Genomic DNA, 12,337 nt, shown 5'->3' on the forward strand with positions numbered 1-12,337 from the left:
TGTCTTTTTGCCTTATCTAGCCTCTCCCACTGCACATGGAGATTCCCAGGCTAGGGGTCTAATTGGAGCTGTAGCCGCTGGCCTACGCCACAGCCACAGCAACATGGGGTCCGAGCCACATCTGCAACCTATACCACAGCTCACAGCAACGCTGGATTCTTAACCCATTGAGCAAGGCCAGGGATCGAACTGTCAACCTCATGGTTCCTAGTTGGATTCGTTGACCACTGTTCCACAACAGGAACTCCATTAAAAAGAATTTGAATGTCATGAATAAGGAAACTTTTTTTCTTTTTTATAGCCACACCTGTGGTATATGGAAGCTTCTGGGCCAGGGATCCAATTGGAGCTGCAGCTGTGGCCTATGCTGCAACCCCAGCAACACCGGATCCTTAACCCAGTGAGTGAGCTCAGGGGTGGAACCCACTCCCCTACAGAGACAACGTCCAATGCTTAAACCAGTGAAATGGGAACTCCTATGGAAACTCTTGAATAAAAATTTTGGTACATCCATACTCTGGAACATTATCCAAGCTCTAAAAGAATGAATTAGAAGTATACTAGTTGAATTGGAAGAATTGTTATGACATTGTTTAATGAGGAAAGCAAGAAGTGGAGAAGTGTTTATTATTCCCCACTTGGTAAAATATATGTATTTGTAGTTTTATATATATATAGTTATCTTAGCATACTTAACTTTTTAAATAGGTGAGCATGAGGGAGAGTAGTAAGGGGAGAGTCAGGTAAAAAAATAAAAGACTAAAAACGAGGGTGTCCTAAACGCAGCATAGACAAAATGATTCCATACATGACAAAATGTGCATATATGACATGGACATTTGCATAAAGATATGCATGAAAATGTGGTCATCAAAATATTAGCAATGGTTGTTTCAGGGTATTGGGGGTTTATTTCCTTCCTTGTACTTTTGTGTGTTTGAATTTTTACAATAAGCAAAGTTTATATCCAAAGAGTGGTTATTTGTTTTAAAATATGTGTGCAGCCAATTGCCATGGAGGATGAAGTTGAGTCAGAAATAGCTTCTGCTTTGCAGGTCCTGACGGTGGGGAGACAATAGGACACATCTGGCTGTAACAGACAGTCCAAGTTAGTGAGTGCTGTGACAGACCAGGAGCACTGGAAGAAATATTAATTGATCTCCCAGATGGACTGGGAAGATCTGGTAGAGCTTTGTTAAAAGAGCAGGCATTTGAGTTGGATCATGAAGGCTTGGGAGCAATTCAACAGGTAAAGATAAGGATGAAGAGAAATCCAGGATAAGGGAATGGAGTGAGCATAACACACAGGGGAGTTAAAAACACAGGCTATATTCAAAAATGGCAATTTGCCCAACTGAGGATAACTGGAACACAGGTGCTGAGTGGACAGAAAGTTGGAAAGGAAAGCTGGTTTCCACCTGTGAAAGTAGTTTAGACTGTATTCCAATTGCAGAAAGCAGTTACTGCAGGTCTGGAGCGTGTGGGGAGGTGAGGGGAATGTTTTGTTTTGTCAGGAGAATGACATTCCTAATTCTGTTTGGGGTGTGAGGAGAGACAGGAGGCAAGAAAACCAGTTAGGAAACTATTAAAATGTTTCAGGCCAAGGTAATCAAAGTTTAACAAGTGCAACAAGGTGGGAATGCAGAGGAGGGGAGAGTCCAGCAACATTTCCGAAGTAAATAGGGCAGGCAGGCCTTGGTGGACGACGGAAAACCTTCCTTGCCTGGTAACTGAGGGCTTGGGGATACTCCAATTTGAGAAAGCCAACACCGGGATTGAAGATGGGAGCCATACTGGGACAAAGATTCAAGTATCTTGCAGAATATAGAGGGGACGGTGACAGTAATGGGCTAAGAGCAAGGACAAATTCTGAGGTAAATGCTCTACAGACATGGGAAGGACGAATCCTCAATCTAGAACCACAGAACTGAAGAGCTGGTCCTGGTCTCTGAAGTCGCCTAAGTGCCTTCTTAACTAAAGCAACCCCCAAGAAGGAGGATCGAATCGGTCCCCCTCACTTTGTGCATGTTTAAAACGAAAGGGTCTAGCTGTATAGAATGAGAGACTCGGCAAGGGCCCTGGGTAAAAGCTTAGACATAATTCCTGCTCTTGAGAAATCGAGCGTCTTTCTGCCCGCTTGGGCGCCGAGTCCTCCGGAGCAGCCCCACTCCGGCGGAGGAGGGCGCGACGCGCAAGGCCAGCGGGCACCGGAGTCATCCCCGTGAGCCCTCCAGGGCCCAGCGAGCTGTCGGGCTCCGCACGCGGGGCGGTGCCAGGGGAGGGGCCAGGGGCGGCCCCGCAGGCACCGCGCGCCGGGCGCGGACTTCAGAGCCCGGCGCCGCCGTCCCGCCGCCTCCGCGCCCGCCTCCCGGCTCGCGGCGCGGCGATGGGCGCGGCCCCTTGCGGTGCTGCCCCCGCCTCTCCTCGTCCCTTCCGGCCCCGCGAACCCGCGAGACACCGGGGCACTGCAGGCGTCCCGCCGCCAGCCGCGGGCTTGGCACTCCTCGGCGGTCGGGGACCTGATGAGGTGAGCTGCGCGGCCCTGAGGATCCCAAATTCGGGATTTTGTAGGACCTCTCTGTGGACGCGATATAGCCACAAAAAAACATCAAACACTTAAATTCTAAAGTAAAAAGTAGAAGGGGGTATGGGAAGGGCGTTCTCTCCTCTCCAGAATCTGGCAGCTTCTTTGGGAATGGTCAAGAAACTATCTTAGAAATTGGAGGCGAGCCCGGGATCATTGACCAAGGGATGTCGGTGGCAATTTCATGAGGATTGGAGAATTCTGGTATTTGTTGGGAAGAGGGGCTGCAGCTGTTGTGTTTTGTTAAACCAGCGACGGACTGCTGAAGCGGAGAGGTCCGGGAACAAGCTTGTAGACTTCCCAGAGCCTCCTCACCGAGCCTGTCCCCAGAGCTCCCTGGCAGAGGCACGTTTTCTCCAGGATGCCGGGGCGGGGTGTGGGGGTGGGGGGCGTAGGGTGGACCCCTTCACAGGATTGTGAAGTCCTGAATAGAGAAAGTTTTATTGCCCTGCGGTCTGTCGAACTGCCTTATTCTGGGCAGAGGAGAGTTGCCCGGGAGCTGCAGCATCCTTGTCCCTTGGCAGGCACCCGTTTCAGACTTAGCTCTGTTAGAAATGAGAGGCCACTTGTTAGAACTCGGTGTTTGAATGCTGTATGTCTGAATATACGTGCGGCACTGCAGAATCCGAACCTTGAGGTTTTTCTTTAAAATTGTTTTGTTGTTAACATTTTAGGATGGAAATCTGTGTGGGAGAGGCGTCATGGCATGCTTGTACTCTTCCCTTTGTTGGTTTCCTAGGTACATGCGCATGAATAATAGGCAAATTATGTCCTGGTCTATAATAAAGTCTTTCCTGGTGTACTCCTTTAAACCAGGATATGGAAGGTAATGTTAAATTGTTGCATCCCTACGGAAAAGTGAAAAGTTTTCGGATGGGGATTAAAAGCTGGAAAAATATGATAAAATTGTATGAGGCAGCAAGGCCTGCAAAGGAAAACAATTTTTTTTTTTTTCCCCCACCAATGGCTAAATGCAGCGTAGAAGGCCTCTCTGCAGGCTGGGTAGCAGCCAGGCTTGCAGAACAGTAGCTTCTTCCTTTGCTGCAGGTGGAACAAATGGGTGAGGAGATAAATGGCTGAGGAAGTGGTTGGAAATTGTGTAAGGTTGAGTCTGGAGAAGAAAATGCCTTGGCAAGTTTTGCTTGAGTGAGGGATCTCTTGGGAGGGGAGTAGTGGCTGTCTGGTCCCCATTTTGCCAACCTAATTCCACTTCAGGGCCACTGCCGTCTCTGGAGTGCTCCCCGTATTTCCCTTTCTCTTCTACTCCAGCTTTTACCTTCTCCCTGTTCCCCAGTAAAGTCTGCATTGAGCTTGGTCATTGGCAGAGTTATGGTAGCCTGGGGACAGAGAACTTCCAAGTTTAGTGAAGCACAGTTGTGGCTTCGGGGAGACTCAGGGGGAGGGTGGGATGAAGCAAGTGACTTGCAGTCTGAAAGGCTCTCATCAGACTGGGAGAGGAATGATTAAGGGAAAGGACAATAGGCGCTTAACAGTTTGTTTTCTGAGGGTTTTAATATTTCCATTTTTCTTCTTTGACCATAAGGGCATTTCCAGATGGGTTGGAGGAGTACAGAGCGTCTCTGAAAAGTCTCCCCTTCTCCCAAATTTGTCTTTCATTCTACCCCCTCGTAGGTTTTCAGAGAGTAGGTCAGGGCACGAGAGAGAAGAAAGAAGCACTGAGGCTCTGCCTTTGCACAGAGACAATGGAACGTGGACTGACTTGGGCTAAGAAGTTGAATTTGAAAGTTGAAGGAATGTTCCACATTTAGTTCAAAATCAGAGCCTTTATTGTGCAGAAAGGTGTTGAGAACTACCACATTCACATTTAGTTCCTGATGAATTTTGCCTGATAAAGGATGCACGTCCCTTCCTCTCGTTTTGTTTGTTTGTTTGTTTGTTTTTTCCTCCAGCATGTTATTATGAAAAATTCCAGATGTCAAGAAAGTTACCTCCCTATTTCTTAGTAAACATATAGCAGATATTGAGATGTATGCTATTAATAAAAATCAGAGTTTGGGATCCCAGCATGTGCTATCTGGCCCTGCACAGAACTTGAATCAGAAAGTGGTTAAGAAATAGCAGTGTGAAGAATATTAACATTTCGAGGGGGTAAAAGGAGGTCTTAGTCTTCTGACTCTAAGAATCTTAGGCATGTCTCTTAATTGCTTCCTCTTTCTCCTTCTTAAAACATCAGTCAAATGATGTTACTCCTCCCCTGCTTAACACGCTCCAGTGGAATAAAATCCCTCACACTTGGAATAAAATCCAACTCTCTGCCAGGATTTACCAAAGCCCTTTGTGTCTGGCCTCTTTGACCTTATATTCTGCTACTCTTCCCTCACTTTCCTGTCTTCCTTGCTCTGTGCCTGAACACTCTTCCCTCAGATAGTTAATTCAGAGCTCTTTCCAAACATGACCTTCTCCATCAGGTCTTCCCTGACCACCTGATCCAAAGCAGCACTTTGTCACTCCCTGTCCTCTGACCCTGCTTTAGCTTTCCTCACTGAACTTAGTACTACCTAGTGTTATATAGTATATCTGTTTCTTTGTTAATCATCCATATAGTTCCCCACTCAAATAGAAGCTTCATAAAGGACAAGAATTTTTTTTATTTATGGCTATGCTCCTGTTTGGCATGTTGTCAACAATTAATACATAATTATTGAATAAATTAGATAATTAAATGGCACAAACAAGACATTGCCTCCCATAAGGGTTGCAGAACCCTTGGTAAAATACTAGAAGCCCTTGTAAGTAATTCAGGTTAATCAATATTTTATAGGTAAATGATGATCCTGGAGATCAGTGGCCACTTTTATCCTCACAGTGCTTTGAAGCTGAACCCTGTGCTTGAAGCTGGGCCAGTTTTGCCAAGTCCTCATCTCAAACAAGTTATACAAATTTCAGCCACATTAATTTCCCTCATACCTCTTTCCAATTACCCCCACCCCCCAGAAGCAACCTTGGTTATGATTTCTAGTGTCGTAGTTTAGTTTTGCTGGTCCCTGAACATCATATAGATGCCTCCACACAGTATGCACTTTTGTGTCTGGCTTCCTTTTGTTCGACATAATGTCTGTGAGATTCATCCATGTTGTTCATTTCTTTTCATTCCAAGGTAATATTCCACGGTATGAATATTGTCCATCTATATTTATCCGTTCTCTTATTGATGGACAGTGGGTGGTTTGGTGCTATTTTGAATAAAGCTGCCGTGAACATTCTTATAGAGTCCCTCTCATTCCCAGTCCTATGTGTCTTATTTGTAAATCTTCTTTGTGCTATCAGTGATGAGAGAAGGGTGGCGAGGTTGAGGGGGGGCTGTGACTGATGTGGCAGTCTGCATGCAGCCCCAAAGTGCCTTCTCCAGACAGCCCCCCTGGGTGCTGACCTCCCTCCCACTGCAAAGGGAGAGCACTTAGAAAATGAATGTCCAAGCCCTGAGGTGCACTTTCAGTGATTCTGGATTCTTAAAAGAGACTGTGGAACGTCTGCTGCCATTGCTGTGGTGTTCCCCTCCTTCTCTCGGTTCCCCACCCCAGTACAGGTTGACTCTCATCATCCACTGAGCATTCTCCCATCAAGGAGTTTAAATATTTATGAGCAAGAGTCTTGTTCAGAATCTAATAAAATATTTACGTGTTTCCATGGGGCATTGGTTTCCATCTAGACCTCTCAAGGTGTTTTTCAGAGACACTTGTCATAATCACAAGCTACTCAGACAGAGACAGATGATACCGTGTTACTGAGCCCACCTTGCTTCCTAGGGATAGGGGAGAATGAGCACACAGAATAATGGGCGTGAAGAGTGTATGGATCAGGAGAAAGACTGCATGTGGAGAAAAAATGACTTAGGAAAAGCAGGGCTTGTGAATGGAGTGCCCCGAAGGTGTGAGTGCAGAGGTGAAGGTGTAAAAGAGCTTGTCAGCGTGAGGAGGGATTAATTAAGAGGGGGTGCATTCATTCCAAATAGAAGGATGAAGGAATCAGTCTTGTCAAAGACACAGTTCCTTTGACACCCGTGTAGACAAGGCTTGTGTAAGTCAACTATGCCGAGTGCTATAATTACGTTATCACACCTGCTATGAAAATGTGGGGGAAGGAGTGGAGGCTAGCCAGTATTTCCAGGTGGGGGGTAGAAAACTAGCTATTTCAGAAGGAATCATTATTTTCCTCTGAGGGAGAAGTGCCTTTTGAGTCTAGTTCTGAAGGAGGCGTAACTCTCTGACTGGCAGCTATGGTGTGGAAGGGCATTTCCAGAGATTCAGAAAGTAACTTGAGCAGACATTCAGGTCAGGGCCAAAGTGCTGGTGTGGCTCAAGTAAGATGAAGCAGTGGGGGAAGGGGGGGTCAGGGCAGGTTTGCAGTAAGAGATAAAGCAGGAGGGCCAAAGGCCAATTTGTAAAGGACACAGAGCGTGGACTTTAGTCTGTTTGTTGTAGAGAACCATGTAACTTTTGACCAGAGATTGGGCCCAATTTTGAGCAATTCTTGGGAGGTACCTCCAGCCCCAGCAAGGCTTTGAGGTCTGTTTGTGTCCAAGGCCCTTCCAGAATATTCTGTTGTATCCATTGCAGTCTAAAGGCTTTGTGCCGTCTACCTTAAGGGATGTAAACAAGAGGAGGTCAGATCCATTCAATATAGTCCTGAGACTAAGCAGAAACAGATCTCACCAATCACCTTACCCTAAGCACACATATACTCACGACGCCTAAGTCAAACTGAATTCATGGGCTGGATGCCGCATCGTTTTGATCTCCTTCATGGCCACTTTGCCTCTGCAGTGACGGGCGTCGGGGGGGCGGGGGGGACGTAGACGAGTCTAAGAACCCCTTTAACACATGAACTTAAATCTGGGTCACTATACTTCAGGCAAGGTTGCTAGGCAACAGAGGACCCAGCAGTGAGGCCGGCAGACCATCTCTGCACAATTCAGGCCTGCTTCAACCACCCAGTGCACAGTGACTAGAGAGATATTTCGCAGTAGAGGGTTGAGGCTGTGATGATTGACAACCCATAGACAGGCCTGCTCGGTCACCTTCCACATGTGTTCTCCTTCAGACTGCAGATCCCTTTTCAGAAGTGCCCTATCATAAAATAGCGAGGAGGGTATGAAGGTTCTCAGTCATCTGCACTTTTTGATGTTTATAATAAAGAAGAGATGAATTGTAGAGAGATGGGAAGATAATCTTCAGGGCAGCAGTGAGGAACTTTGCATGCGTGTAGATTAGCCGGGAGCTCTGGAGTTCTGATGGGGGGAGAACAGAAAAGGGCATGAGAGGACTTCTTTAAAAAAGCTTCATGACTCTGCTCAGAGCCTTGCTATTTGGAACTGCTCTCTCACTGCCATGGGTACCTGTTCCAGAGTGATGGTGGAACACTCAGGAAAGAATGCTCCGGGCCGTCCTATTGCAGTCTGCCCATGCTGGAATGTCAGACTATCAGTCAGCACTGTCAGCTCTCCATCCTGATTTTTCAAGGATAACGGGGTAACTGGGAAGACCTTGAGAATGGAGGCAGAAGCGAATGTCTTAACTAGGGAAATGGCAAGACTCTAGAGCAACATAATCCTTTTTGGTTCTAATCTAAGATATCCCTGATTTTCTGCATAAAGTGGAATCACCCAAAGTCCACTTCAGCTGTAGTATTTCCTCTGAATAGGTGAATAGGGTGAATGCTTAATTGAGAGCCTTTTCCAAAAGGACCTTTCAATGAATCTGTGATCATGCCCTGGCTGGTGATAGCTACTTGCTTTACATGCTGTTTGGATAAATCCAGAAGATTGCGGTAAAGAAGGAGCAGGAAAGATGATGTCAGGAGACAGAAAAGGGAAGGGAGTAGTGACCTGCTGGGGTCCTAGGTACCCAGTTATCTGCAAGTGAGAAACTGGGATGATAGAAGATCAAATAACTACACATGGGAATCTTTACGTGTAAATATCGCTGACTGCTGAGGAACCATGAGGAGAAAAATGGGCTGAGATGGGAGGCTGCTGTCAGTCAGTTCAAAGAATATTAATATAAGCTTACACACCAGAACACATAGCCACACCACAACTGTGCAGATCCCACCAGTAGTATGCTGTCCAAACCCCTTTCACACTTCCACCACATTCTCTCATATTCATAATATTCAGTATATATATACGTGAGACATTCAGCTGTATTTGCAAAGACATGCAAAGGCAGACCTACTTTAAAAAGTAGGTATAAAGAAGAAACCATTTTAAAATATTACCAGCAGTGGGATTATAAATGGCTACTTTTCTTTTTGAAGATGTCCATATTTTCCATGATTGCTATTATAAGCATGGATTTCTGTGATAATCAGGAACACATTAGGTAAAAAATATTTATTAAAGGGGCTACATAGGGAGAAAGAAGTGGCATGGGTGGAGGAGAGTAGGATTGTACAAGAAGAGAAAAAAGGATGTTGGAAAATGAATGGAAAAACAGTTTTTTCATGATGCTAATTTCTGCATATTTTTGTTTATTTTTGAATATCATAGATGTCTCGCCCGTACCCCTAAAGATCCATAAGATTCTATTAGCATGAAACCAAATTGCAAATACTAAGCCAAGTGTCACACCTTCAAGGCCTAATGCTACCCTGGGGGTGACAGTTGGAAGTCCCATAGCTGGCTTCCAGTGGTCCACCAAGGTGCTAATAGAAGATCAAATAACTTCAAATAACTGGAGTTCTGATGGGGGGAGAACAGAAAAGCACATGAGAGGACCTCTTAAAAAAAGCTTCATGACTCTGCCCAGGGCCTTGGGTGGAGGAGAGTAGGATTGTACAAGAAGAGAAAAACCTGGGTGGTAGCATCTTTCCCACCAAGTTTCATACTTGCTCCTGCAGTGGCCAATCCAGCCTGTGCATCTCTCTCTGGAACATGGACCAGGCACCAACAAAAGCTATCAGTAGTTGGAGTAGTGGGATTTTCCCAGGCAAAAGCCTGTTCTCTTCTCATCTGTGCCTCTGCCCGCTGCTCACTGGCTCAGGCAGCCCCTTGGGAAACTCTGCGGCTGAGCTTTTGGAGCGGTGGATGTAGTTTTCATTTCATGAGCACTGGCCTTTTCCAGAGCCACTGTCAAGTCTGTGCTTGCTTGAACTGGCTCCTACTGAGGGACACGCAGTGAGGCCTCTCTCTAGGAACAGAGGTTGCTGTCTACTTCTGCCCTCCAGGATCAATTTAGAGCAAATGCCAGAGAACTGTACACCCTGCTGAACTCTGGGGTCTGGCATTTCTTATGTATGATACTATGTTCTCAATAAATCCTTTTTTAATATTTTAAAGTTAGCACATTTAAAAATTATAGAAGTAATACATACTCATAACAAGTCTAGTAACTAGCAGTATATAAAGAAAATGTTATTAATCTCCACCTACTCTTCCCTCCATCTTCCTGGCAAAAGCCACTTCTTCACTCCTTTTCTACGTTGAGATATAAATAGGGTGTTTGATACCAGTTACTCTGTGTTTCATTTTACTTCTTATATGATGGATATTATTATAGATCTATACATATATTGATCCAATTTATTATTTTTAATAGCTACCTAATAGTCCTTTGCAGAAAATTCCATAATTTCTGTATTAATAGATATTCTGGGTTTTCCTCCAGTGGTTTTTGGGTTTTTTTTAAACACAACAAATTATGCCACAATAAGCATTCTGCATTTATCCTTACACTTTTATTTCCATAGAAAAATCCTCCCAATTGGCCTTTCTGGGTCAAAGGGAACAATACAATTTCAGTGCTCACTGTGGGTCTCCCCTGCTGCAGTTGTTTCCCTGTCTGCTTTTGTCTTGCTCTCCCCTCTCCCACTGCCTTTCTTCAGGGGAGCCTGTGTATTTAGGCAGAAGAGCCCTGCAGTGAGAACTCATCCTTGCCAAGTGTGGATTATATCAGCTTGGTGGGAAGCAGGGACTGCAGTGTCTTGGTTGAATTGTGTCTCTATTGCTTCTGGTGGGCCAGACTGTTTACAGTTCCCCTTGCTCATTTATTCCACACTGAGGTATTATACATGATCCTCAGTGGTGGCAGGAGCAACATGATCAGGAGGGAGGAGGCGCTTTCAGAGGGAACAGGCTGTTACAGTGCTTTCTTACAACTCCGTAGCTGTTATGTTTTTGTTGTGCCCGTCCCTTAATAGTTGGATTGAGAAAAGTTCTTTGATTCCATCCCAGTCTTCTCCTGCTATTTTGAGGGATTTAGGATTTGGGGATTGTTAGGAGTATACAGTCAACCAACTACAACTGATTACTTGACCTGAGGATAATTAGTTGAGAAGGTAGGGGTCTTGGAGCTTAAGGATCAGTGCCAAGCAACAGATGCGAACATTCTTAAACAAATGATTTTACCCAACCTGGTATTTGGAGTGAGCTTCCTAGGACTACTTGGCTTTCATTGTTAGTTTTGCTCTTGTTTGCATATAAAAATGCAGTCCGGTCCACAAGACTGGAGAGGAGGGGGATTCCGAACCACACCAGGGCTGGAGAAAATATCAGAGAAACATTAAGGGAAGCTGGTGAGTATGAACAAGAGAAATATAAATGGTAAACTGACAAAGAAGCAAGAAGTATGTGAGATTTAAAAATCTTCCACTGAAGGTTGCTCTGTGGGCCTGGGAGCTCATGGACACACTGTGGAAATCAGTGATCTCTAATCTGTATTAGAAACCCAATTGTGCTTCTGTGTTCAGAATGCAAACATGAGCTAAGCAGAGGGAACAAAGTTATGAAGTCCTATGGCAGACATTTTGCTGTTGGTTTCTGTAACATATTCTGCAATTTTTACTCAGTAGCTTCAAAGTAGATTTTTATGTCCTAGATTTAAAATGAAAAGAAGAGGAGTTCCCGTCGTGGCGCAGTGGTTAACGAATCCGACTAGGAGCCATGAGGTGGCGGGTTCGGTCCCTGCCCTTGCTCAGTGGATTAACGATCCGGCGTTGCCATGAGCTGTGGTGTAGGTCGCAGACGCGGCTTGGATCCTGCGTTGCTGTGGCCCTGGCGTAGGCCGGTGGCTACAGCTCCGATTCGACCCCTAGCCTGGGAACCTCCATATGCGGCGGGAGCGGCCCAAGAAATAGATAAAGAGACAAAAGCAAAAAAAAAAATAATAATAAAATAAAATGAAAAGAAGAAAACCATAATAGACATTATTGTGATTAATTTCTAAGGAGAAATTTTAACTTTAGTTTGAATGTACTTAAACCTGAAGAAGCATCATCCTTGGTATTAATACATGCTTTTATCACTTTTCTTCATAAAGGTCTATTTCATTATTGGTTGGTAGCACATCTAACAGGTAAATACATTTAAATAATGTATAGGTGACTGCACGGCTGCAGCACTGATAACTAGATAGATAACCAGGTCAACTAGAAACCAGCTAACAAGTAACTATCTAAATATTTAAAATACAGCTCTTGGGAGTTCCCATCGTGGCGCAGTGGTTAACGAATCTGACTAGGAACCATGAGGTTGCGGGTTCAGCCCCTGCCCTTGCTCAGTGGGTTGATGATCCCGCGTTGCCGTGAGCTGTGGTGTGGGTCGAAGACACTGCTTGGATCCAGCGTTGCTGAGGCTCTAGCGTAGGCTGGTGGCTACAGCTCCGATTCGACCCCTAGCCTGGGAACCTCCATATGCCATGGGAGCGGCCCAAAGAAATAGCAAAAAGACAAAAAAAAAAAAAATACAGCTCTTGGAATTCCCATCGTGGCTCAGTGGTTAAGGAATCCTACTAGGAA

The 12,337-nt window shown here is 45.2% G+C and overlaps 1 protein-coding gene across 1 annotated transcript in view; it reads left to right on the forward strand.

The window, feature by feature from the left end:
• Positions 1 to 2,405: 2,405 nt before the first annotated feature.
• The window catches only part of GPR156 (G protein-coupled receptor 156), a 101,023-nt gene continuing 91,091 nt past the window's right edge, over positions 2,406 to 12,337 (forward strand). The window contains exon 1 of the mRNA XM_047791375.1: positions 2,406 to 2,527. The gene's annotated coding sequence lies outside the window, so the exon portion shown is untranslated. The remainder of the gene's footprint in view (positions 2,528 to 12,337) is intronic.

Source organism: Phacochoerus africanus, chromosome 1, assembly GCF_016906955.1.
Source record: "Phacochoerus africanus isolate WHEZ1 chromosome 1, ROS_Pafr_v1, whole genome shotgun sequence".
Classification (NCBI taxonomy): Eukaryota; Metazoa; Chordata; class Mammalia; order Artiodactyla; family Suidae; genus Phacochoerus; species Phacochoerus africanus.